General features: G+C 39.6%; 1 long non-coding RNA gene across 1 annotated transcript in view; it reads left to right on the forward strand.

Moving 5' to 3' along the window:
- LOC131512228 (uncharacterized) overlaps positions 1-27,343 on the forward strand; it is a 195,488-nt gene that overhangs the window by 75,035 nt on the left and 93,110 nt on the right. The window contains exon 7 of the long non-coding RNA XR_009262038.1: positions 2,666-2,741. This is a non-coding gene — a long non-coding RNA (uncharacterized LOC131512228). The remainder of the gene's footprint in view (positions 1-2,665; positions 2,742-27,343) is intronic.

Consider the following 27,343-nt stretch of genomic DNA (forward strand, 5'->3'; position numbering starts at 1 on the left):
ACAAATACAAAGTGAGCAAATGCCATTAGAAAAAATGGTGCTGAGAGTCTTGTTTGATGCAGCGTTGCCACAAACCTTCAATTTGTAAAAAAAACACAGTATCTGTGAAGTGCAACAAAGTGAAGCACAATAAAAGAAAATGTGTCTATAAATCAGAAACAGGCTGCATTTGTGCCATTTTTTCAATAGGCTGGAAAAATATTCTTATCAGGAAACATAAGAAAGAGAAGAAATATCCAGAATAAGCATTTTACCTGCAGAAATGGTAGTATTACTTGACAATGCTTCTAATTCTGTTTTTCCAAATCAGGCCAATTTGAGGGGACGGGTTTGGAAGATTGAGCTGAGGGTGAAGGTCATAAATAATTTTGACCTTGAGCACTTACCAAGCAGAACCATTGGGAGCTCAAACTTTCCCTCCTTTTTTCACCTTCTAGCTCTTTCCCTTTCTTTGGCCTGGTCCTTGTTGATGCACATCTTCTCCATTGAGAATCTCAACCTCTCAAACATCTCTTCTGCTATTCCCTGTGCTGATCTTTGTTTTGGGGCTGGTTGGCCTCCATTGGGAGTTCCTATCCACCACCTTGATGACCCTGTTATGCCAGTCTGCTGATGCCTCTCATTCTGTTTCCTCACCAGTGTTCTAGTTCTCTAAGTCAAGAACAACCCAAAGGGTAGTCTGGATCTTTCCGTCCACCTAGAACTCTTTGTTTTAAGGAGATTTAGACAACCAATCCCAAAGATGGGTTGTGGACATTTGAACGCCAATGTGCAATGCTACAGATTTTGCTTTTTTATCAGTACCAAACCAGTGACCCAGGAAGACATCTTGGTGTTTCAGTAGCCTACTCGAGCAAGGGTCTTCCTTCTTCCCAAACACAGTTCTCTTAGTGACAGGCCAGAAAATCCATACATTCCTTAGGTACAAAAGACCCCTTGAGAGTTGATTCTGCTCCGATATTGCTCAGGACATGGTCATGCAAATTAAATCCTACTTCTGAAGACTTTTTGAAGCCTTTTAAAAAAGGGAAATACTTCCACAAATGTGCTGACCTGATATTTCACTTAAATACCTAGAGTCTTAATTAAAACAATTTTTCTATCATTTTCTAAAGTAATTCTCTAGGGCTATCAATAGCTCTCTTGATTTTCTGCAAATGATAATGAGGTCATGGAAATTAGACTTTCTGAGAAGTCTGACCATATCTCCAGTCCTAGTACAATCTTTCCCTTAGCCTAACCTTTTACTTTACATCACTAGAATTTGCATTAGGTGGTCCTAGATGATGAGTTGCTTCTTACCATGGCCTTTCTCAGTCAACAGTGTCTATTGAGGGCCTGCATGCTGGTACCAGTACCATAAGAAATTACAAATCTTTGCTTGTAAAACCCTTGCTGTGTGCTTGATCCTGTTGGGTCAGGTAGAGGGTGGGCTGTGGTCTCCAGGACATCAGAGGTCACATGTTTTGTCAGTCCAACAGGAGATAGACACCTGCAAGGATAGACTGCCGGTAGTATTTCTGGAAGGAGGTGGTATAGGGTAATCTTTCAGAGCATTGGCTTTCAAGTCAGATAGATCTGGGTCCAGATTTCGGCTCCACCACCCATTAGCTGTCTTCCCTTAGATAAATTTCTTCACCTCTTTGTGCCTTAGTTTCTTTCTTCTTCTGTGAAAGAGGAATGATAATATATAACCCACCTTATGTAGACTTGTTTCAAGGATTGAGAAAAAAAAGGCTTAGCATAGAGCCTGGAACACAACTTAATAGCCTTCATATTAAGTGGCCTATTGGCCTCTTCTTGGAAACTGCTTGTCCCAAGGAGGGCCCAAAGACAGAAATAACTACAGAAATATTGAACATTTAGACTATACCAAGGGAGAGGTGCATTTTTTTTTCTATTGAGAGCCACTGACCCCTGGTAGAAAAGGATCAATTGAAGGCCTTGTAAAAAAAACTAATTTGCTTTTTTCACCTCAGGGAAATATAAAATATTGAATTTACCTACTTTTAAGAACAAGGAACATAGCACTTTACTCAATAAATACCTTGAATAGATTTCTAGAACTTTAAGGGACCTCAGAGACCATCCACTATAATCTCTTTATTTAATAGATGAGACAGCTGAGGGCCAGAAATATAAACTGACTTCATCATAATTACTTTCCTTCACCATGACAGACCACAGGAATAAAACCTTTACTTCTAACTCCTAGCATTTTCCTGCTATACTCTTGGCCTGGTTGTTCAGTAAAATAATAGGGAGAGGAAGAGAGAAAGGAAATCGAGATGAGGGGGAGAGAAGGAAAAGGAGTCTGAAAGAAAGAGGGAGATACTTATAGAAAGAGGAAAGGACAAAAAAGGAAAGAAACAAGGTGGTCATTTCTTTCTCTTTCTTTCTTTCTTTCTTTCTTTCTTTCTTTCTTTCTTTCTTTCTTTCTTTCTTTCTCTCTTTCGATTATCTGTTCGTTTGTGTATGTATGTATGTATGTATTTATGTATGTGTGTAATCTATATACCCAAGGTGGGCTTGAATTCAAGATCTAGAGTCATATGCTCCTCCGACTGAGCCAGCCAGGCACCCTCAAAGTGGTCATTTCTAACAGCAATAGGGTTTCATTAAATGCTTATCATGTCAAGTTAACCTTCTTTCCTTTTTCATTGAGGTCTGATATTCTGAATGAATATTTGGGTAAGTGACAGATCCTCATCACCAGTTGAGAGCCTATGGAAATAATCCAGGTGAGAAATGTTAATGACTCAGATGAGGGTAGCAGCAATAGAGTGGTTCTAGAAGTTGGATCTGGGATATATTTCAGAGAGATAGGGGTATATTGTTGGATTGGATGTTGGGAGTCAAGTGAATTCACAGTTTTTGATTTGAGTAATTGGATGGTGATAACCATTTGCTGAAATGGGTTAAGCCTTTGGGTACGCTTTATTCGATTTCTCAGGAAAAATTTTGTGTGTATAGTCGGATATTTGAGTTGGGAGTTCAGGAAGGAGCAAGGCTGAAGATACAAATTTGGGAGTTGTCGGTCGGTAAGATATTTATGGAACTGGATGAGATCATTTGGAGATGGAATAAAAGTAGAAAGAAGAAGAATGCAGAGTCCTGAGTTCAGAGTACTCTATCTTTTAGAAGATTAGCAGAGGAAAGGGTGCCACAAATGAGACCCAGGAGTTATTATTGAGGAAATGCTGAAGACACGGTTTTCTGGAGTTTCAGCAAGTAATTTAATAGAATCATTTGTAAGGGATGAATGGGATATGGAAGAGTGTGGGCAGGATAGTAGTACAGGTAGGTGGGTTAGGACTGTTTGCACCAAATAAGGGTGGGAACTCGAAGATCTACAGGAGAGTACCTCAGGTCTTGGTCATGAACCTGGTTAAAAACCTCTTGAGTACAAAGAACTTGGGTCAGGTTTGCAATGATACAAAGATGGGGAGATAGTTACATCAGATTGATTAGCAGGTTATTTTATTTTTTAAGTTGTATTTATTCATTTATTTGTTTATTTTTAATATTTATTTATTTTGAGATAGAGAGAGACTACAAGCAAGGGAATGGCAGAGAGAGAGAGAGAGAGAGAGAGAGAGAGAGCGAGAGAGCAAATCCCAAGCAGGTCTGCACTGTCAGAGCAGAGCTTGACTTGGGGCTCGAACCCAAGAACCTGTGAGTCAAAATCAAGAGTCATATGCTTAATTGACTGAGCCACCTAGGTGCCTCTTATTATATTTTAGAGAGACAGGGTGGGGAGAGAGACAGAGGGGAAGAGAGGGAGCTCGATGCTCCATGGGCCATGACCTGAGCTGAAATCAAGAGTTGGATGCCCAACCCACTGAGCTACCCAGGCACCCCTGATTAGCAGGTTTTGAAAAATGTGGTGAGCCATAGTACATGCCCTGTATCTGTTGTGCTAAACCAAGTATGGGGTGATGACGGCCTGGTCTGGAATGGTGCTCATGAGAGTGGCGGATTAGACTCTAGACACATTTGAAAAGAGAGTTGACAGGATTTTGTGACTGATTAGATACAAGTGGTGAAGGAGAGAAAAGAAGTCCAACTGATTCAAGGGTACTGTAATTAATGTTTTTAATGTAGGATGGAATAATAATAATGATAATAATAATAATAACCCAGCCCAACATGAGCTAATAACTCATTCTTTACTAGAACCTGTAGTAACTCTGATAGTTTGAATTTATATAGTTGGTTCTATATATTGAAGGGATAGTAAAAATAATTATAGCACATTGGCTCTTCCAAGCTTAAAAGATTATGAATTAACCAATTAATATGTTTCTGTTTGCACAAAAGCTGGTAGCTGAAAGCCAAATGGTATAATAAGATCAGTTCAGACTTCACTTTTTGATGCTTTGCCAGTTGTTTATTGATATGATTGCATTTATTTATGAGGCTGCTGGTAATTTGAATTGCTTTAAGGGCCTGAGTTATTTTACAGAACCGTTCTCTCCTGCTTAACTAAATGACATTAATCTTACCCCTCTGAAGCAATGCCTAGTGGCCAAGTAGAGATTTCTGTCTAGAGCATCTAAGATGCTCTTAGTGATTGGAATGTGTGAGAGCCATGAAGGAAAGGCCTGTAGCATTTTTTCCATACCTCAGAGACTTTGCTAAGATCCTGGATGGTGTTTACAAAGTGGGAGGAGGCATATTCAACATTCTTCAGGGGAAAAAAAACCTTTTCAAGCACTTATTTATATAATCACTCATTTACATATCATCATTTTCTTACCATTGAACTTAGGTATGCTGTTAAAAAGAATGAGTATTATGGTCTTAAAAAACCCTCAAACTTGGGGCCACCTGGGTGGCTCAGTCCGTTGAACATCTGACTTCAGCTCAGGTCATGGTCTCGAGGTTTGTGAGTTCAAGCTCCACATCGGGCTCGCTGCTGTCAGTCTGTCAGCGCAGAGCCCAATTCGGATCCTCTGTCCTCCTCTCTTTTCCCCTCCTCCACTTGTGCTCCTCGCCAAAAAAAAAAAAAAAAAAACAAACCAAAAAAACAAACCCTATAAAACAAAACAAAAAAACCCCCACAGCCCTCTAACTTGGACTTCTCCTGTACTCCCTATGAAATTAGTCTAAGGTCGTAAGTTTTACTGTGTATGTCATTTTGTGCACTTTATGCCTGATTTGTCTCTATAAGAACATTAGCCACTTAAACGAAGAGAACAATTTCTACCTCCCCAGGTTATGAACATGATGGCATATATTTAGATTAGGTCAATAAGTATTGGAATAGTAGCAATTTAGAGCTGGAAAGAAAATAGATGTTATCTAGTCTACTTCGTTTTTTTTTCATATGAAGGAATAGGGGTCTAAAGAGGTGAGTCATTTGGCAAACTTTATTTTTTATTTTATTTTATTTTTTGCTGAGATACCACCCCTAGTTATCCTTTATTGTTCTTTTTTTAAAATATATGAAATTTATTGTCAAATTGGTTTCCATACAACACCCAGTGCTCATCCCCAAAGATGCCCTCCTCAATACCCATCACTCACCCTCACCTTCCTCCCACCCCCCATCAGCCCTCAGTTTGTTCTCATTTTTTAAGAGTCTTTTATGCTTTGGCTCTCTCCCACTCTAACCTCTCTCTCTCTTTTTTTTTTTTTCCTTCCCCTCCCCCATGGTCTTCTGTTAAGTTTCTCAGGATCCATATAAGAGAGAAAACATATGGTATCTGTCTTTCTCTGTATGGCTTATTTCACTTAGCATTACACTCTCCAGTTCTGTCCATGTTGCTACAAAGGGCCATATTTCATTCTTTCTCATTGCCACGTAGTATTCCATTGTGTATATAAACCACAATTTCTTTATCCATTCATCAGTTGATGGACATTTAGGCTCTTTCCATAATTTGGCTATTGTTGAGAGTGCTGCTATAAACATTGGGGTACAAGTGCCCCTATGTATCAGCACTCCTGTATCCCTTGGGTAAATTCCTAGCAGTGCTACTGCTGGGTCATAGGGTAGGTCTATTTTTAATTTTTTGAGGAACCTCCACACTGTTTTCCAGAGTGGCTGCACCAGTTTGCATTCCCACCACCAGCGCAAGAGGGTTCCTGTTTCTCCACATCCTCGCCAGCATCTGTAGTCTCCTGATTTGTTCATTTTGGCCACTCTGGCGTGAGGTAATATCTGAGTGTGGTTTTGATTTGTATTTCCCTGATGAGGAGCGATGTTGAGCATCTTTTCATGTGTCTGCTGGCCATCCGGATGTCTTCTTTAGAGAAGTGTCTATTCATGATTTCTGCCCATTTCTTCACTGGATTATTTGTTTTTTAGGTGTGGAGTTTGGTGAGCTCTTTATAGATTTTGGATATTGGTAAACTTTATAAACCTAACTGCTGATAGAGGTGCTGCTGTGTTCTCGCTGCACTTGATTTTAGTTTGTCTTATTACTTACTGGTAATGGTAACTTTGATCACTTGATAAACATGGGATCAGGTTTTTCCACTATAAGTTATGCATTTTCCTTTTGTAATTAATACATGTTTTGTGGAGAGGTACTTTAAGACCTTGTATATATCTCCTTCCTCATCAAATTTTACCAGCTATTACTCATTGATGTTTCTTGTCTAAATGAATTATTACTATAATGGTTACCAGATGGTGATTTTCTAATTATATCATTCCTTCTACAAATATCAGTTGGCATTTCATTGTAAGGAAAAGTTTTCTTTTTCCCCATTTGGGCTCATATATTAGTTTGGACTCATAGATATCCTTTCTATTCAATGGTATATAGTTTATTTCTATTACTACTTATTTTCATGTTCAATTTTCCTATATAGGTCATTAGGAGGTGCTTCAAGCTGGTTCCTGTGTCCTTTAGATGCAGCTCTATAATTTTATTTTTCTCATTTAATTAAAAAAAAATTCCAGCGTATGGGTGCCTGGGTGGCTCAGTCGGTTAAGTGTCTGACTTTGGCTCAGGTCATGATCTCACGGCTCATGAGTTCAAGCCCCACAAGGGGGCTTTGTGCTGCTGGTGTGGAGGCTGCTTGGGATTCTCTGTCTCCCCCTCTTTCTGCCCCTCCCCAGCTTGTGCTCTCTCTCTTTCTCTGTCAGAAATAAATAAACATTGAAAAAAAAAATCCCAGAGGCACCTGGATGGCTCAGTCACTTGAGCACCTGACTTTGGGTTAGGTCATGATCTTGTGGTTTGTGAGTTCGAGCCCCATGTTGGGCTCACTGCTGTCAGCCTGTTAGCAGAGCCCACTTTGGATCCTCTGTCTCCCTTTCTCTGCCCCTCCCCTGCTTGGACTTTCCCCCAGATAAATAAATATTAAAAGAAAAAAGAAAAAAAATCCCAGTGTAGTTAACATACAAGTGTTATAGTAGTAACAAGCGTACAAAATAGTGATTCAACAGTCCCATACATTACTCAGTGCTCATTACGACAAGTGTACTTTTAAGTGTACGTCACCTATTTCACCCATACCCTCACTTATGTCCCCTCTGGTAGCCATCTGTTTGTTCTATTTGTAAATAGTTAAGAGTCTGTTTTTTGGTTTGTGTGTGTGTGTGTGTGTGTGTGTCTCTCTCTCTCTCTCTTTTTTCCCTTTGTTCATTTGTTTTGTTTCTTCAATTCCACATATAAGTGAAATTGTATGGTGTTTGTCTTTCTCTGACTGGCTTATTTCGCTTAGCATTATACTCTCTAGATCCATTCGTGTTGCTGCAAATGGTTTCTTATTTAATTTTTAAGTTGTGGCAAAATACATAAAGCATAAATTTTTACCATTTTAGCTGTTTTTGAAGTGTGTCATTTAGTGGGATTAAGTACATTCCTGATGTTGTGCACCTATCACCACTACCTAGTTCCAGACATTGTTTTATCACCTCACATGGAAACACCATACCCATTAGACATTCATTCCCATTCCCCTGTCCTTGTAGCTCTTGGAAACCATAAATCGATTCTCTCAAAGGATTTGGTTATTCTGGATATTCCATATAAATGGAATCATACCATATGTGACCATTCATGTCTGGCTGCTTTCACTTAGCATGATGTCTTCAAGATTCATCCATCTTATAGCATGTATCAATACTTCATTTTTCCATGATTTTGTTTATACCACATTTTGTTTATTCTTTCATCTGTCGTTGAACATTCAGGTTGTTTCCACCTTTTGGCTATTTTAGATAGTGCTGCTATAAAAATTAATATGAAAGTTTTTGTTGGAACACTTGTTTTCAATTATTTTTTTTTAAAGTTTATTTATTTATTTTGAGAGAGAGAGAGAGCAGGGAAGAGGCAGAGAGAGAGAGAGAGAGAGAGAGAGAGAGAGAGAGAATCCCAAGCAGGCTCCACGCTATCAGCACAGAGCCTGATGTGGGGCTTGATCTCATGAGCCTTGAGATCATGACCTGAGAAGAGATCAAGAGTTGGACGCTTAACCAGCTGAGCTATCCAGGTGCCCCATCAATTATTTTAAGTGTATACCTACCAGTAGAATTGCTGGATCATATGGTAATTCTATGTTTAACACATTGAACAACCTGCAAACTGTTTTCCACGGTGGCTGCACTGTTTTACATTTCTACAGGCAATATATGAGGGTTCCATTTTCTTCACATCTTTGCCAACACTTGTTTTCCTTTTTCAATTGTAACCATCCTAGGAAGTGTGAAGTGGTATCTAATTGTGGTTTCGATTTGCATTTCCCTAATGACTAATGATGTTGAGCATCTTTTCATGTGCTTGTTTGGTCCTTTATATACCTTCTTTGGAGAAATGACTATTAAACCCATTTAAAAAATTGAGTTGTTTGCTTTTTATTGTTGAGTTGTAGGAGTTCTTTATATACACTGTATACTAGACTCTTATCAGATATATGACTTACAAATATCCTGTCCTGTTCTGCAAGTTGTATTTTTAGTCTCAATAGGTACTCTCTTTGGTGCCCAAAATATTTTAAATTTTGATCAAGTCCAATTTACATGTTTTTTCTTTTGTTGCTGTGTTTTTAGTGTTGCAGCTAAGAAACCATTGCCACTGTCATAAAGAGTTACTTTTCTGTTTTTTTCTCCGAGTTTTATAGTTTCAGCTCTCACATTTAGGTCATTGATAAATTTCAAGTTAATTTTTTATATATAGTATGAAGTAGGGGTCCAACTTCATTCTTTGGCATGCAGGTATCCAGCTCTCTTAGCACCATTTGTTGAAGAGACTGTTCTCTTTTGCCTTTCATGATTTTTTTGTGCTTTCTTTTTTTTTTTTTTTTTAGGTCTTAAGGTTTTATTTAAATTCTTTGGTGTTATAATTGTATTTATTTTTTCCTTACACAGAAACACTTTTTTTCCATTTATATTAATATATTTGTTCCCAAAATATCATGCCTGTACTTTTTAGTAAAGTATATAAACAAAGATTAAGATTTCTTTGCTGGTAGTTTTGCCTTTATTTTGTTTTTTTCCCCCTGCTTTATTAAGGTATAACTGACAACTAAAATTGTATATATTTTAGGTGTCCAACATTATGATTTGATATATCTATAAATTGTGAGAGATTTCCACAATCAAGTTAATTAAAACATCCATCATCTCATATAGCTACTTTTTTTTTTTTTTTTTTTTTTGGTGAGAACGCTTAAGATTTACTCTCTTAGCAACTTGTCAGTATAGAATACAATACTTTAGTCACCATGTTGTACATTAGATCCCTAGAACTGATTCCTCTTTAAAAATATTTAAGTTTATTTATTTATTTTGAGAGAGTAAGAGAGAAAGAGAGAGAGAGAGCAAGAGAGAGAACACAAGTGGGGCAGGGGCAGAGAGAGAGAGAGAGAGAGAGAGAGAGAGAGGATCCCAAGGAGGCTCCACACTGTCATCACAGAGTCCAGTGTGGGGCTCAATCTCATGAACTGTGAGATCATGACCTGAGCTGAAACCAAGGGTTGGGAGCTTAACCGACTGAGCAACTCAGGTGTCCCAGAACTGATTCCTCTTAAACTGAAAGTTTGTACACTTTGATCTGGATGTCCCCATTTTTTCCACCCCTTCTCTCCACTTTCAGTTCCTGGCAAACACCATTCTACTCTCTGTTTCTAGGAGTTTGATGTTTTGAGATTCCACTTATAAGTGAGACCATACTATTTGTATGGCAGGATTTTCTTCTTTTTAATGGCTGAATAATATTCCAGCATGGATGGACATTTAGGTTGCTTCTGTATTTCGGTTATTGGGAATAAAGGTGCAGTGAACATGGGAGTGTAGATATCTCTTTGAGATACTGATTTCATTTCCTGTGGATATATACCCAGAAGTGGGATTGCTGAGTCATATGGTAGTTCTGTTGTTAATTATTTAAGGAATCTCCATACTGTTTTCCATGGTGGCTATGCTAGTTTTCATTCCCACCAATATGAACACTTAATTTCCAGACTAACATAGTATTTATCCCAGGCTTTCCCTGCCCTCCTCCTGAAAGTAGCCATATCTCCTAGAAGCCTTGGTTCCTTTCAGGGAAGAATAGTATTCAGAAACCCAGATTTAGATACTAGGTATATTATTATTTTTGGGGTGTTGGTATTCCTAGGCCCGCTCAGTGGACAGAGCTATGTATGCATATACTGCTTCCCCCATATTGAAAACCACCAGCTAATATCAATACTTGCACTTCCCAACCATCACAGAATTCACTCTAGTTTTCTCTCATTATGTGTAATTTTCTTCTCTGACAGTGAAGAACATGGCTTTTATTATTCTCAATATATTTACTTATTACAATCAGTCTCTCTTCACCACCACTCTTTCTCCTTGCATAGATGATCTCCTCACTCTACTTGGACTTTGACACTTTGTGCTGGGGTATGACCACCTGTCTCCTGAGTGGACACCCTCTTCCCTTGCTTCAGCTTGGACAACCCATACTATGCTGCATAGAGGATCTCATTTTGCTGTGGCTTCAACACCCCATGTTTACCTGCTACTACTTCCTTCCTCACACCTCCCAGATGCCTACCTTGCTTGGCACCACCTAATAGATTGTGAACTGAATTATTCATGAAGGAAGGAGACAGGGAAGAAGGAAGGAAGGAAATTGACTAATTTCTAGGCTCATCATTTTTTGGTAATCTTACAACTTTCTCTGTGTTCAATGTACTTCTTGCTGGTATGTGTCCTTTAATAATTATTTTTATGTTTTTGGCAGATGGATTAGCTGGCTATAAAATTCTAGCTTAAGTTTTTTTCCTCTCTGCACTTTTTTTAAAATAAACTTTTTTTGGGGGAATTTTAGATTTAGAGAAAATTTGCAAGGATAATACAGTTTTCATAAACTCCTCATTGATTCTCTCCTTTATGTTAACATGTTATATGACCACCTCTTTATACTTTTAAGACATCATTCCATTAACTTTTGACTCCTAAGTTTGTTAACAAGAAATCTGCTGTCACTACAAATGTCACTCTGTTTTAGATTGTCTTTTCTCTCTGCTGGGTTTAAAGATTATCTCTTTATTCTTAATTTCTACAGTTTCACTTTAGTGTGTTCAAATTTGGTTTAATTCGTATCTATTCTGCTTAGTACTGGGGTTATTTTGAGCTGATTATTCACCAGATTTTATTTCTTTTAATCCTGGAAAATTATCAATAATAATTTCTTCAACTATTACAGTTGAAGTAATCATTCATTTCAGTTTATTCTTCTGGAATTCCTATTTATTATAATGTTGAAATCTTTTAATCTACTTCCATGTTTCTTAACTGCTTATTTAAATCTGTCTGTCTATCTATCTACCCAATTCTCTATCTCTATCTAGAAGTGAGAACAATATAGTCCTGTTTACTGTATTTTTATTTTTTTAATTTTATTTTTTATTTTTAAAAATTTACATTCAAATTAGTTAGCATATAGTGAAACAATGATTTCAGGAGTAGATTCCTTAATGTCCCTAACCCATTTAACCCATCCCTGCTCCCACAACCCCTCCAGCAACCCTCAGTTTGTTCTCCATATTTATGAGTGTCTTCTGTTTTGTTCCCCTCCCTGTTTTTATATTATTTTTGTTTCCCTTCCCTTATGTTCATCTGTTTTGTCTCTTAAAGTCCTCATATGAGTGAAGTCATATGATTTTTGTCTTTCTCTGACTGACTCATTTCACTTAGCATAATACCCTCCAGTTCCATCCACGTAGTTGCAAATGGCAAGATTTCATTTTTGATTGCCGAGTAATACTCCATTGTATATATACCACATCTTCTTTTTCCATTTATCCGTTGATGGACATTTGGGCTTTTTCCATACTTTGGCTATTGTTGATAGTGCTGCTATAACCATGGGGGTGCATGTGTCCCTTCAAAACAGCACACCTGTATCCCGTGGATAAATGCCTAGTAGTGCAATTGCTGGGTCGTAGGGTAGTTCTATTATTAGTTTTTTGAGGAACCTCCATACTGTTTTCCAGAGTGGCTGCACCATCTTGCATTCCCACCAACAATGCAAAAGAGATCCTCTTTCTCCACATCCTCGCTAACATCTGTTGTTGCCCGAGTTGTTAACGTTAGCCATTCTGACAGGTGTGAGGTGGTATCTCATTGTGGTTTTGATTTGTATTTCCCTGATGATGAGTGATGTTGAGCATTTTTTGATGTGTCGGTTGGCCATCTGGATGTCTTCTTTGGAGAAGTGTCTATTCATGTCTTTTGCCCATTTCTTCACTGGATTATTTGTTTTTTGGATGTTGAGTTTGATAAGTTCTTTATAGATTTTGGATACTAACCCTTTATCTGATATGTCATTTGCATATATCTTCTCCCATTCTGTCGGTTGCCTTTTAGTTTTGCTGATTGTTTCCTTCGCTGTGCAGAAGCTTTTTATTTTGATGAGGTCCCAGTATTCATTTTTGCTTTTGTTTCCCTTGCCTCTGGAGACGTGTTGAGTAAGAAGTTGCTGAGGCCGAGCTCAAAGAGGTTTTTGACTTCTTTCTCCTCAAGGATTTTGATGGCTTCCTGTCTTCCATTTAGGTCTTTCATCCATTTTGAGTTTATTTTTGTGTCTGGTGTAAGAAAGTGGTCCAGGTTCATTTTTCTGCATGTCGCTGTCCAGTTTTCCCAGCACTATTTGCTGAAGAGATTGTCTTTATTCCATTGGATATTCTTTCCTGCTTTGTCAAAGATTAGTTGGCCATACGTTTGTGGGTCCATTTCTGCGTTCTCTATTCTGTTCCAGTGATCTGAGTGTCTGTTCTTGTGCCAGTACCCTACTGTCTTGATGATTATAGCTTTGTAGTATAGCTTGAAGTCTGGGATTGTGATGCCTCCTGCTTTGGTTTTCTTTTTCAAGATTGCTCTGGCTATTTGGGATCTTTTCTGGTTCCATAAAAATTTTAGGATTATTTGTTCTAGCTCTGTGAAGAATGCTGGTGTTACTTTGATAGGGATTGCACTGAATATGTAGATTGCTTTGGGTAGTTTTGACATTTTAACAATATTTTTTCTTCCTAACCAGGAGCATGGAATCTTTTTCCTTTTTTTTGTATCTTCTTCAATTTCTTTCATAAACTTTCTATAGTTTTCAGTGTATAGATTTTTCACCTCTTTGGTTAGATTTATTCCTAGGTATTTTATGGTTTTTTGTGCAACTATAAATGGGATCGATTCTTTGATTTCTCTTTCTGTCACTTCATTGTTGGTGTATAGGAATGCAACCCATTTCTGTGCATTGATTTTATATCCTGCAACTTTGCTGAATTCATGAATCAGTTCTAGCAGTTTTTTGGTGGAATGTTTTGGGTTTTCCATATAGAGTATCATGTCATCTGTGAAGAGTGAAAGTGTGACCTCCTCCTGGCTGATTTGGATGCATTTTATTTCTTTGTGTTGTCTGATTGCAGAGGCTAGAACTTCCAATAGTATGTTGAATAACAGTGGCAAGAGTGAACATCCCTGTCTTATTCCTGACCTTAGGGGGAAAGCTCTCAGTTTTTCCCCATTGAGGATGATATTAGTGTTGGGTCGTTTATATATGACTTTTATGATCTCGAGGTATGCTCCTTCTATCCCTACTTTCTTCAGGGTTTTTATCAAGAAAGGATGCTGTATTTTGTCAAATGCTTTTTCTGCATCTATTGAGAGGATCATATAGTTCTTGTCCTTTCTTTTATTGATGTGATGAATCACGTTAATTGTTTTGCAGATATTGAACCAGCCCTGCATCCCAGGTATAAATTCCACTTGGTCATAGTGAATAATTTTTTTAATCTATTATTGGATCTGGTTGGCTAATATCTTGTTGAGGATTTTTGCATCCATGTTCATCAGGGAGATTGGTCTATAATTCTTTTTAGTGGGGTCTCTGTCTGGTTTTGGAATCAGGGTAATGCTGGCTTCATAGAAAGAGTTTGGAAGTTTTCCTTCCATTTCTATTTTTTGGAACAGCTTCAAGAGAATAGGTGTTAACTCTTCCTTAAATGTTTGGTAGAATTCCCCTGGAAAGCCATCTGGCCCTGGACTCTTGTTTTTTGGCAGATTTTTTATTACTAATTCGATTTCCTTACTGGTTATGGGTCTGTTCAAATTTTCTATTTCTTCTTGTTTCAGTTTTGGTAGTGTATATGTTTCTAGGAATTTGTCCATTTCTTCCAGATTACCCATTTTATTGGCATATAATTGTGCATAATATTCTTCTATTATTGTTTTTATTTCTGTTGTGTGTTTATTGTATTTTTAAATTCAATCACTCTGTTTCCTTTCTTAATTTCTAATTGCTTCTATTAAATATCCACCTATTCTTGTTTCATGTTTTGCTTGGTTTTGTTGAATAATTTTATATTCTTTTTGAGTGAAGGTTATGCACTCTCTCTCTTTTTTTGCAAATATTCCATGTTTCTAATTTAAAGTCTTTGTTAAGCTGTTCTATAAAATTAATTTTCCAGACCAAATGCATGACTGTTAATTTTGTTGGTTTTCTTTCTTAACAACCAATTATTGTTTTTGGAATTTGGGTTTACCAGTAATTTTAGATAAGACTTTTTGTTTCTCGCTCCTCTTTCTTTCTCCCACTCACCCCATCTGCCTCTCTGTCCAGCATTTTTGTTGTACCCTCCTCACCAAGCATTCTTCTGGTCCCTAATCTGTAACCAGGCTTTAAATTTCTGGTTGGGGTTTCTGTCCCATAGTGATGGAAGGGTACTCAAGAACCAGTCAAATGGCTGGTGGGAAGTTTTGGCTCAGTTCTTATTGGCAAGGCTGTGGGTTTTAAAGCGATAGCTTATGTATTTTTTACAGGGGCAATATTCCCTCCAATATGGTGAAAATGGATTTTTGGAGGGCTAACAATCTTAGGTATTACAGTGGCCCTTCAAAGCTCAACCCTACCCTTAAAAATCTTATTACTTAGCATTTAACTTCTCTCTTTAGGGAAAATTTAAATTAAAATATTCTTTGTAGGGGGATAATAATGACAAAAAAATTGAAAAACATTGTTCTAGCTCTAGGCAGAAGTCAGCTATGTTTTGTTCAGTAGTGAGCCTTCTTCCCCATCATCTATGGAGCTTTTAGAACTCTTTGACTCCTGAAGGGCTGAATTCCTGGCCAGCATAGCCATAGCTTCATCCTTCCTCTCAGTTTTTTTTATTTCTGTTCCGTGGAGTTGCTTATCTTGTTTCAAATCTAGAGATATTTTCTCTTTTCATATTTGACCACATATTACTATATACTTGGAGCATAAAGGGAGTAATCAAAACGTGAACTCATTGCACTATCTTGACTGGAAGTCAATATTTATTGTTTTATTTACCAGTCATTCTAATGTTTTTGTAAATTTTTTTCTTAACTTATGTACTTTTATAAGACTTATAAGGGGCATCTGTGTGGCTCAGTTAGTTGAACATCGGACTCTTGATTTTGGCTCAGGTCATGATCCCATGAACCCTGTGTTGGGCTCCACGCTGAGTGCAGAGGCTGCTTAAGATTCTCTTTCTCTCCCTGTGCCCCTCTCCCCTGCTTGCATGCTCTCTCTCTCTAAAATAAAAAAAAAATAAAAAAAGACTTCTAATACTTATATAAGACATAATATAGGAACATCCAGCTGATAGATGTCAATTACATTCATTTGGTTATCTGTGCTTAACTTTCTAGCTCAGCATTTTTGAGGTTTCTGAATAACGTAGATCCTTTTTAGTTAGTACCATCTTCTCTGAGAGGTTCTGAGCTTTTGAGGTCCCATTGTTCTGCAGCTGGAAATTTATGGCCAAGTCTCTCAAGGGTACACTCAATGCATTCATAATCTGCTTGCTAGTAGCATTTGCAATTATATTCCAAAAGCCTTTCCATTGTTTCAGTCTGGATAGCACAACACTTCAACAATTCATGTTTTATATGGCAGTATGCATAGTGGTTAAAGCGACAGACTGCTCAGTTTATTGGGACCTCTGTCTCTTGGATTTATTGCAGTTAGTTTTAGGAAGAGGATTTTTCCAACTTTAGTGAGGTTTGTAGTGACTGGCAAGACAATTATTTCTTTTATTCAGAGACAAGCAAAAATGGAAGAAAATCATTCACAATTCTATCACCTATTTTGATGTATATTCTTCTAGGCTCCCAAATGCATCTATATGTTTATAAATAATACCCTCATATAAAAGTGATTATGCTGGGGCACCAGGGTGGTTCAGTCGGTTAAGCATCTGACTTCAGCTCAGGTCATGATCTCGGGGTTCATGGGTTTGAGCTCTGTGCTCTGTGCTGACAGCTCAGAGCCTGGAGCCTGCTTCAGATTCTGTGTCTCCTTCTCTCTCTGCCCCTCCCCTGCTCATCCTCTGTCTCTCTCCCCAAAATAAATAAACATTAAAAAAATTAAACAAAAAGTGATTTTGCTGTATTTACTGGCCTATAAAATATACATTTTTCTCATTTCTTAATATAAAGTGAATATGATATATTCCTGGGTCAGCAGGTATGGATGGAATCCACATCATATTCTTTTGTATCAATTTTCTGTTTTAAACCATTTAGTTTCTCTCCAATGTCTGCTATTTTAAACAATAGTGAAATGAACAAGCTTATACATACACTTTTGTTCATTTGTTCATGTTGGAGGAGGTCATGGAGAGGACTTGACCGTGGGTTGACCCGAGAGCTGGATCAGGGCAATGGGAGGCTCCTCACCCCCACCCATGTCCTTGGAATGTGTACTCCCCACTGTTCCCACAGTGGGAGCCATTTTCAAGGACATAGCCTTGACAGAGTAAGGTGTTGTTGAGACCATCTTGAAGTGACTGAACCCACTATATAAAGGCCTTCATATAAACTTGAAAGCTTCTGGTAGCTGAGAGCTACTCGTCCTGCGTCTGCTTGAGACTTGCCTCATAAGTAAGTTCTGTTGCTGGTTACACTTGTCACTTACCGCCCTGCAGTGGTGGCCACTCTCTTCTGTCCCCACCTCCTTGGAGGGCTAGTTTATGAACCTACAGTTAGGAAGCATTTCAACAACAAGTTCTAGACCATTTTGTTATCTTTTTTTTTCTTTAAGAAAACTGACTATTTATTATTTTTGAGAGACGGAAAGAGAGCATGAGCTAGGGAAGGGCAGAGAGAGAGGGAGACAGAGAATCCCAAGCAGGCTCCATGCTGACAGTATGATCACGAGAACTCAAGCTAAAATCAAGAGTCCTACGCTTAAACAACTGAGCCACCCAGGCGCTCTTATTTGGTTATCTCTAGTCAGGGGGACACGAAAAGCAGAGGAAGGACTGCTCTGACCATATCCTGGGGAGAGTCAGGCATGCAGCAGGACCCGGGGAAATGTTATCAAATGAACAAGGCATTAGAATTAGCACGAGGCATTTTGGTAACATGCATGCAAAATCAGATAGCTCTGAAGAGTCTGAGGAGACAACTGAGAAACTCTGTGTCCCTCAAGAAGGGTTTTCGCAAAGCCTGAAAACCTGCAGTATGTTTCCTAGCAACAAGTCTTGCCCTTTCAGCCGGTTTCGTCCTGAAACAAAATAAAATTTTATTTTTATGATTGAATGAGTTCAGAATACATTATGCCCACTCTCATGTCTGGAGTCATCTTTATCTCCCTTTATTACATTAGCTCTAAATGAACTTTTCCAATTTTCCATCATGTACTTTGGTAGTCTTTTTTTACCCTCTGATTGAGGTTATAGAACAGGGTTGAAGGGAGGAGGTACATATTTCAAAATTTGGAGCAACCTAGGGAAGAAAAGAAACTTTAAAAATCTTCTTTTTGCTCTGTTTTTTTTTTTTTTAATTTTTGTTTTTGAAACTTCTAGCCTTCACTACAAGGGTGTGATCCTTTCAAGTCACACACTTGTTCTTCAAGGGGTCATTGCAGAATTATTACCTTAAGAATAGATCTCAGGTATGGACTAAAATGCAGTACAAGCTTCAACTTTCTGAAATGTCTGTTTTGGATCGTCTACCTAGAACGTAGTAAGAACTGGAAAGTGGCCAAGAGGGCTCAGAGCAGCCAAACAGGCAGCATCGAGTTGATGAACTGAAGTGTGGGAACTTTACTTATTGCAGAGACCCCCAGACCCAACTCTTTCTATGCCCTGTAACCAACAAGTTTTGATTAGTAGATTCTGAACACCTAGCAGATTATTAGCTGTGGGTTAGGAAAAGGGAGCTGGGAAGGCTGGAGAGAAGCAGAAATTGTGAGCTTCCCAAAGGAAAGAAACAAACAAACTAAAACCACAGAAGACAGAGTGTGGGGCTCATAAACTTTTGAGTAAAGAGTCTTACCCAAAAGTACAGCCCCCATGGAGACAGTCACTGACGTGCATGAGGATGAATCATCAACAAGATATTAAAATTTCAGGATAATCTGTTTAAGAAAGCAGAGAGCATAGACTATAATGAGAAGGATTTCCATGGAAAACCACGAGTGTCTTAAAAGTTTTGATGCTTAAAGCAGTAGGACTTGAAGGCATCTGGGAAGTTTGGCTTTTCCAAAGACTTCTGGGTGGCTGACGTGTTACCAGGAGACTGACAGTTGTTCTTTTCCTCCTGATTTATAAAGTTTAAACAACTAACTGTTTGGTGCAAAAAATGGGGATATTGATCACTTACCAAAGAAGTCATACATGTAACTGGCTTGTGTAGAAAGGAGATGAGGTGGGGAAGAGGGAAAGCCATTGTAAAAATGATCCGAATTTAGGGACACTTGGGTGGCTCAGTTGGTTAGGCAACTGACTTTGGCTCATGTCATGATCTCGCCACTCACGGGCTCGAGCCCCATGTTGGGCTTTGTGCTGACAGCCCAGAGCCTGGAGCTTGCTTCTGATTCTATGACTCTCTCTCTGCCCCTCCCCTGGTCTCTTTCTCTCTTTCTCTCTCAAAAATAAAAAAGCATTAAAAAAAAGGCTCAAGTTTGAAGGAAAGGGTGGAGGTGTAGGACGCAGGTGCCACTGGGCACAGTATGGGTGCTGAGTGCATGTGTTGTAAACTGAAGGGAGCTTCTTTCAAGACTGACTCTCACCTGGTGCTTTGGTGGTCACTCCTGAACCTGAATGTGATGGAGGATGGTTGAAGGAGAGGAAAAAGTCAGCTTGGGGAGGTTGGGCAGGACCAGGTTCCAAGTTAAGGGTGTCTGAAATGGAACCTGCTTGTGGTAGCCTCTGCTTCTTGGGTAAGGGCTGTTTTGTGTGGCATTTGGACCTTGGAGGTGCTTCCATCAGGTAAGAAGACTGGCTGACCTCGTATCCATGCCAGTATGGCCTGTCCCTACCCTGTGTAAGACCTATAGTGGTACCTCAGCAGGTTGGTGAGGAACTTCTTGGCATGCCTGATCCTCTGGGCCACAGTGACTGGGTGAAAGTAAGAAGAAGCCCGTGGCTATTGCTGTAATAACTCTAGTTCCTATTCACTGAAAAGAAGAAAAGAAAAAAAAAAAGCTGAATTGTTTAGGTTCTTGATGTAGGTGTGTTTCTTTTTTTCTTGAATCATCCAAGGAGAATCATTTCATAATAATTCACTGAATAAGATAAGCATAAGCTTAGTTTTAAAAGAAAGAGGAGTAGAGTTTTAGAAGATAACAAATTCCAGGGGCGCCTGGGTGGCTCAGTTGGTTAAGCGGCTGACTTCAACTCAGGTCATGATCTCAGTCTGTGAGTTCGAGCCTTGTGTCAGGCTCTGTGCTGACAGCTTGAAGCCTGGAGCCTGCTTTGGATTCTGCGTCTCCTTCTCTCTCTGTTCCTCCTCTGCTCGCACTCTGTCCCTCTCTCAATAATAAATAAAGATTAAAAAAAAAGAAGATACAAATTCCACTAAAATTTCCACTATTAGTTGGTAAGGCATTATTCTCTGTAAAGTCTTTGTTATGAAAACTGCATAAAGATCACATAATCTTTTATTGCATAATTTAATGCCATTGTTATTAATCTACAAAGCATTTCTTAACCAACTGAGCCACTCAGGCGCCCCCGACAAAGCATTTCTTATTGGAAAAGTTTAAACTCTTCACAAGAGTCTGTGAGGAAACCAATATTACTAGTGTTTTATAAAGAAAAATGAAGTTCACAAGATTGAAATGAGTGGTCTCAAGGATCACCAGGAAAGGAGTTAATGTTCTGAAAGAGAGATAAAAGTTCTCTGTAGTTTCATCTCCCTTCTCAGAGATAATAAAAGCTGACATTTTTGATGTATTTTCTCTAAGCTTTTTTTTTCTTTGCTATTGGTGAAAAATGTATCATGATATTTGGTAAACATTTTCCTATGTTATTCAATAGTCTATTAAAACATGATTTTAGGGGCACCTGGGTGGCTCAGTCCGTTGAGCATCTGACTTTGGCTCAGGTCATGATCTCACCATTCATGAGTTCGAGTCCCACATCGGGCTCTGTGCTGACAGCTCAGAGTCTGGAGCCTGCTTCAGATTCTTTGTCTCCCTCTCTCTGCCCCATCCCCACTCACACTCTGTCTCTCTCTCTGTCTGAAAAATAAACATTAAAAAAAATTTAAAAAAACCTATGATTTCAAATAGTTGTGTAACTTTTCATTCTGCAGATGTCCCACAGTTTATTTAACCACTCTTCCCTTATGAGATGTTTTGGTTGCTTCCTGTCTGCTTTTGTATAGGATGCTGAGGCAAACATGTTTGCCCACATATCTTTACAGGCAAAGAAGCCTGATTTGTGCAGAGGTTGTCTGGAAATCCTAGAGAGGTGAAAAGCCACCATCAATAAGCATCTAGAAATCACCTGAAATGTGTAAAATGCTTTTTTGGAGAAAGAGAGAGAGGAGGTCCATGTGCATGTGTGTGAGTGAGGGGTTGGGGCAGAGACAGAGAGGGAGAGAGAATTCCGAGCAGGCTCCATGCTGTCAGTGCAGAGCCCAACATGGGGCTTGATCTCCCAAATCGTGAGATCATGACATGAACCTAAATCAAGAGCCAGATGCTTAACCGACTGAGCCACCCAGGCACTCCCAAAAGACTCTTTTTTTTTTTAAAGTTTATTTTGAGAGGGAGAGAGACAGAGAGAGAGCGCCAGTGGGGGAGGGGCAGAGAGAGGGAGATAGAGAGAATCCCAAGCAGGCCCTGTGATATCCACATTGAGCCCCACATGGGGCTCGAACTCACAAACCTTGAGATATGACCTGAGCTGAAATCAAGAGTTGGACTCCTAACCGACTGAGCCACCCAGGCGCCCCCAAAAGACTCTTCTAAGTATGGGGGCATAGAGATGGAAAAGATACACTGTCTGAATGTAAAGAGTTAACACTGAGACTAATACTTAGTGTAAATAATAATACAAGGCAATAATAAATCTCAAAGGCAGGGGATGAACAGCAGTACATAATGATATGCCATACAGAGAGTTGATACTCAAGAATGTTGATTCCTTTGTTTTGGTTTGCCAGACCTGAGCATTTGAGCCACTGAGAATGGAGAGCTGGAGATGGGCCCTTAAGGCCAGTGCAGTGTGGTGTGGATTTATACTGAAGCACATCCACCTTCAGCTTCTAGTTCGTGTTACTAATTACCAGCAATATGACCTTGGACCGCTGGCTCTCCCCCTTGTGATCCCAGCCTTTTTATCTGCAAAATGGGGTTAGTAAGAATGTCACTGTCACAGAGGATTAAATGGAATAATGACTGTGAAGGGCTTTCTAATGTTATTAATTATTATAAAGGGAAAAATTTCTGAGAGATTTCAGAAGGGTGCCTGGAATTTTGATACCATTTTAGTCACTGTATAATAAGATGATGAAAGTAGCTTGCCTTCCAGTCTTTAAAACAGCAGGGTAACACGGAATTTGGGGGCAGCAGTAAAATGTTTAAAAACTGTTGCACTCTAAAGTGGGAGCAAACCCAGAGAGGAATTAAAAGAGTACATGTCAGACGCTGTATCTCATTCTCCCTTTGAAATGATTTTGCATCTAGAACATTTGCAGGTCAGCCCTCTGGGGACACCAAATGGCTTGTTGGCAGCACAGAATGTTGGTCTCACGGTGGTTGCGTGTCCTCCAGATCTGGGGAGGAAAGGTGCTTATGATCGGCCAAGGAGGCATGCGTGGTCTCCTAGACAGATGGAGGGTTGTACCTCTTTCTTGTCACAAATCAAATTCATGCCATCCTTCATTCACTGGGCAAGCAGAGGAGCTGGAAGCCCAAGTAGAATGGAAAGACAATCTTTCCTTCTTAAGGTCCTGAGGAAGAGGAAATTTCCCTCCTTGTCAGGGGGGACTAATGGAGCGTATTCAGGAGTACAAATGGGGTGGCTGAGATAGAACTATGGGTACCCGTATTTTATTTGGGACAGGTTTATGCATACAGGTTTATGCATTCTCAGAGGAGGTCTGAGAATTGGCAAGGGAGAGGGCCCGGAACCCCTGGGCTGGAGTGTAGCAGCATCCTGGGGCTGTGCCAGGCAATGAAGGAGAGGTTGGGCTTGGAGCCAGAGAAAGCCATTACCATATGCGTTTGCGTGTGAGTGTGCAAGTGTGTGTGAAAATGTGTTGAGTAAATGAGTGTGTGAGTGCATTTCAGAATATAAGAGTGTATGTGAGTGTGTGTGAAGGGGTGTGAGCATGTGTGTGAGAACAGATGAATGTGTATGTGTGACTATGAGAATATGGGGCAGTGGTTTTGAGTGTGTGTCAATGTGAGAATATTTGAGTGTATGTGTGTGAGTACAGGTGTGTGTGTTGTCCAGTCAAAGGAACTCTCATATTGGAGACCACGAGTAAAGGGCTTCTCCAAACTTAACCGGTTACTGGATGTTTGACTTACAGCACTGATCCCAGCTTGACTGTGCTGGAGAAACTTTCTCTGGGGTGGCCACATAGCTGGTGGTAAGTGCAGAAACTCTGAAGTCAGCCTGCCTGGAAGCCCTGTCTCTGTAAACTTGGGCAATAACTTAACCGCTTTGCCCCTCAGTTTCCTTGTCTCAACAATGCGGATGACTAGAGCAGTTGCTATCTACTGGTGTGATTGGGAAGGTTGAATAAATGGTGATACAGGTAAGGCTTAGCACAGTGCCTGGCACATAAGCATTAACCATTACAAAAGTGTTGAGAAAGGAAAAACTTCATGCCCACTCAGGCTGTCATTTGAAAAACGACTTGGTTCATGTTTCGATTAATGAAAACATTCGCATCAAAGGACAAAACATGTAACAAAGCGAAAGCTTCTCCTCGCCTGTGTCCATTATTCTTCTAGTTCTCACCTCCCTACAAAGTGTAACCACTGTTGTTCGTTTCTTGTTCAAACTTCTAGAAATATTTTACTTTATGCACGTAGAAGCAAACACAAATAGATACCCTTTTTACACGGATGATAGCGTATTATGTATATTGTTTCCGTGCTTTGATTTTTCTTTTTTAAACTGAAAGGTATGGGAAAAAGTAAAGATATGGCAGTCTTTCTGTAGGGGTATAGAATGAATTTCGTCACTGTTTTTTTTTTTTTTTTTTTATTTTAAGCTGCATACTATGCCATTGTTTTAATGTACAATAACCTGTTTTCTCATCTGCTCTTGGTGGCCATTTAGGTTGTTTTCAGTCTCTTCCCAATGGTCTGATAGGATGTCTTGACAGCCCAAACACTGGGCGGAGCCATTTCTCTGCACATAACACTTCTAGAAGACTATCCATGTACTAGGGAGGAGAGGGAAGGTTCTTACACCTCTTTATCCCCTCTGTTTCTATGGTACGCTGTAATCAGGCTAGCTAAGAGAGTCTTATACATGGAATTTGGGTTTTATACCATCAACCTTCATTAATTCATACCTGCATCTGTTCCTACCATGGATGCAAACTTAGCTATTCAGTAATAACTTACATATTTGCTGCCCTAAAGGCAAGAAACAACTTCTAAGGACTCTCCAGAATGGGGCTCTTTCCTAGCAGAGCGTTAACTTGCCAGTAGAGGGCTCCCTCCTGTCGGGAAAAATAAAAAGGTCTGTGGGTAAGTTTTTCAACTTAATACCCAGACACGAGTGTGGTGTTTCCCTTCTGTGTAGTTGGTTGATGTGTCGTTTCCCCGAACATTTAGGAATTAACTTAGTGCTTCCTTTATCAGTTTTTTAGGCGTGTTTAATTGTGACGAGTTGTGGGGAGGAGTGGGTTCCCCAGGGGTCTTAGGGGAAGGTCTGTGATCTGACCCAGACTAGGGGATTATAGCTTTCTCCTCTACAATGTGAGGCATCCCAGCCTTGTTCTCTATTTCAAGATGAGAAACCGCTTACTACTGTAGCAGGTTCCCTGGGATATGGTTGTGAGACCTGTTAACAGGTCTTAACCCCTGTTTATAAAGCCCTGTTTATATAACCCCTGGTGACTGCTCTTTGAGGCTAAGGCTCCCATGGAGTCAGGTGAAAATCCACCTCAGCACTTTAAAGGGGAAGAGAGCCGACATTAATTTAGCATCTCCTGAGGTAGCCCCGGCAGGATAGGCCACTATGCCCTATGCCCTAGTTCTCTTCATGTCTGGTAGAAATTACTCCTGTTTTCCTGTACAATCCCCCATTTAAAAAAAAAAAAAAAGCAGTTCAGGAAACTGAGACTCATGAAGGTGAGGTATATATATTTCCCAAAGTCACACAGGTAGAAACTACCACTTAGAAGCTAGCAGGTTCTGGAGTGCCTGGGTGGCTCAGTCGATTAAGCCTCTGACTTCGGCTTAGGTCATGATCTCATGGTTCATGGGTTTGAGCCCTGCATTCGGGTTCGGGGCTGACAGCTCAGAGCCTGGAGCCTGCTTCAGAGTCTGTGTCTCCCTCTCTCTCTGCCCCTCCCCAGCTTGTGCTTTGTCTTTCTCTCTCAAAAATAAATAAACATTAAAAAAAAAAAAAAAAAAAGCTAGCAAGTTCCCCAGCTGGAGTTGCCCTGCTGGCCAATGTGACTGTAGACTCCAAACTTTGTTTTCTACCAGAACAGCTCCCTCCCTGTAGGGCATGAACTGTTTAACCCCAGTCTGAGAAGGTTGAGGCCACTGACTCAGCCCCAGGGAGGAAGTTCCCCCTCTACTTCTGACTTTTGGCTCAGTTTGAGAGTCGATGCAAATCATTTCTTTTTCAGATATACTGATGCCCATGCATTTCCTATTTTCTTTAGGGCACACCTAAGCTAATACTGAATAAGTTCCAAGGAAACAGAAGACTCATGGGGTCTGAGAAATTGAGTATAGAACTTGCTTCCTGGAAAATGGCCTATTCTGAGGCCCGGGTCATTAAGCAGTGGTGTGCATGGAGCGCCTGCGTGCTGGGCTGTTCCTGTCCGCCAGCCAGAGGTTTTCCAGCTACCGGAAGGCCTCAGACTGGTGGGCTTTTCCCAGGCCAAAGCTGGTCTCTCAGTCTTATTTTGGTTTAAGAAAGAAGCAGCACAGAGTGAAGAGTAAGGGTGAGGCAAGCTGTTTATAGATGTTAGTCAAATGAGGCCAATAGGTGCTTTTCTTGGTGTTCCATGTAATTTGGTATAAGTAGGGAGCAGACTAATAGGATCTGACTCGGTATAGCCAATGGAGATAAACATTCCCCCCTTTTGAAACTTAAGAATACTCATTAAACTGCTTTTAAACAGTGTTCTTAGGGGTGCCTGGGTGATTTAGTCGATTAAGCATCTGACTTCTACTCAGCTCATGATCTTGTGGTTACTGAGTTCGAGCCCCACATCAGGCTCTGTGCTGATAGCTCAGAGCCTAGAACAGGCCTCAGATTCTGTGTCTCCCTCTCTCTTGGCCCCTCCCTCTCTCGTACTCTGTCTCTCTCTTTCTCAAAAATAAATAAACATTAAAAAAATTAAACTCAGTCTTATTAGACTATCTTATAGGATTTTGAGAAACTATTTTTTTGCACTGATTACCTCATTTCCATTTACAGTTTTACACACCTGTCGAGCATGTGCCAGTAATGTTCATTTGTTCACATCTCTGTAGAGTTATAATAAAATCATGTGAAAGTTTCTAATTGAAAGGGAATTATTCAAGGATTAGATATTAAAAAGGAGTTACTGCTGACCCATTCCTCAAACTTTAAGATTCTACACTGATGGCTTAGTTCAATGGTTCTCAAACCTGAGTGTGCATTAGAATGATGTGCAGTGCTTGTTAAATTGCTGGGCCCTGCCCCCAGAGGTTCTGATTCTTTAGGTCTGGAGTGCGCCCCAGATTTTGCAGTTTTTAACAAGTTTCTTGGGGGATGCTGATGCTGCTTGTTTGGGGACCATACTTTGAAAATGTCTGACTCACTACTGCAAGGTAGAAAAGCTCAAGGTAGTAGAAATGTTGTTGCTTCTCCCCTACCCCCTCCCTCACATATCTGGTAAGAGAAAATAGTGATTAAGAGGGAAAGCTTTGGACTCAGAGCTTTGGATTCTTTTCTTCATCATTTTCAACCATCTTGGCTAATTTTTACTGGACTCAGCATCTTAGTTTTCTTATTTGAAAATTGGGGATAATAGCTTCTAGTTCACAGGGTTGTTATGAGCAGTGAGACAATGTGTATAATTAGTTTAGAACATATATAGTGGAGCCAGTTGGCTAAGTGTCTGACTTTTGATATGGGTTCAGGTCATGATCTCATGGTTCGTGGGATTGAGCCCCTTGTCCGGCTCTGTACTGACAGCGTGGAGCCTGCTTGGGATTCTCTGTCCCTCAAAAAAAAAAAAAAAAAAAAATTAAAAAAATTAAAAAAAAACATATTATATAGGCATGTAGCATATATACATAGACCTGTGGAACATATACTGTATTATACAGACGTGTAGTACATATACAGCTCTTTTTTTCTAAGAGTTCTTGCATATCTCTGAAGAGGCTCATTTTGACCAAAAATAAACCCAAATAAAAAGAATTAAATGTAAGGCGTGAATACTTTAAATAATCGGGGAGATAGTATT

This window comes from Neofelis nebulosa, chromosome 1 (assembly GCF_028018385.1).
Source record: "Neofelis nebulosa isolate mNeoNeb1 chromosome 1, mNeoNeb1.pri, whole genome shotgun sequence".
Lineage (NCBI taxonomy): Eukaryota > Metazoa > Chordata > Mammalia > Carnivora > Felidae > Neofelis > Neofelis nebulosa.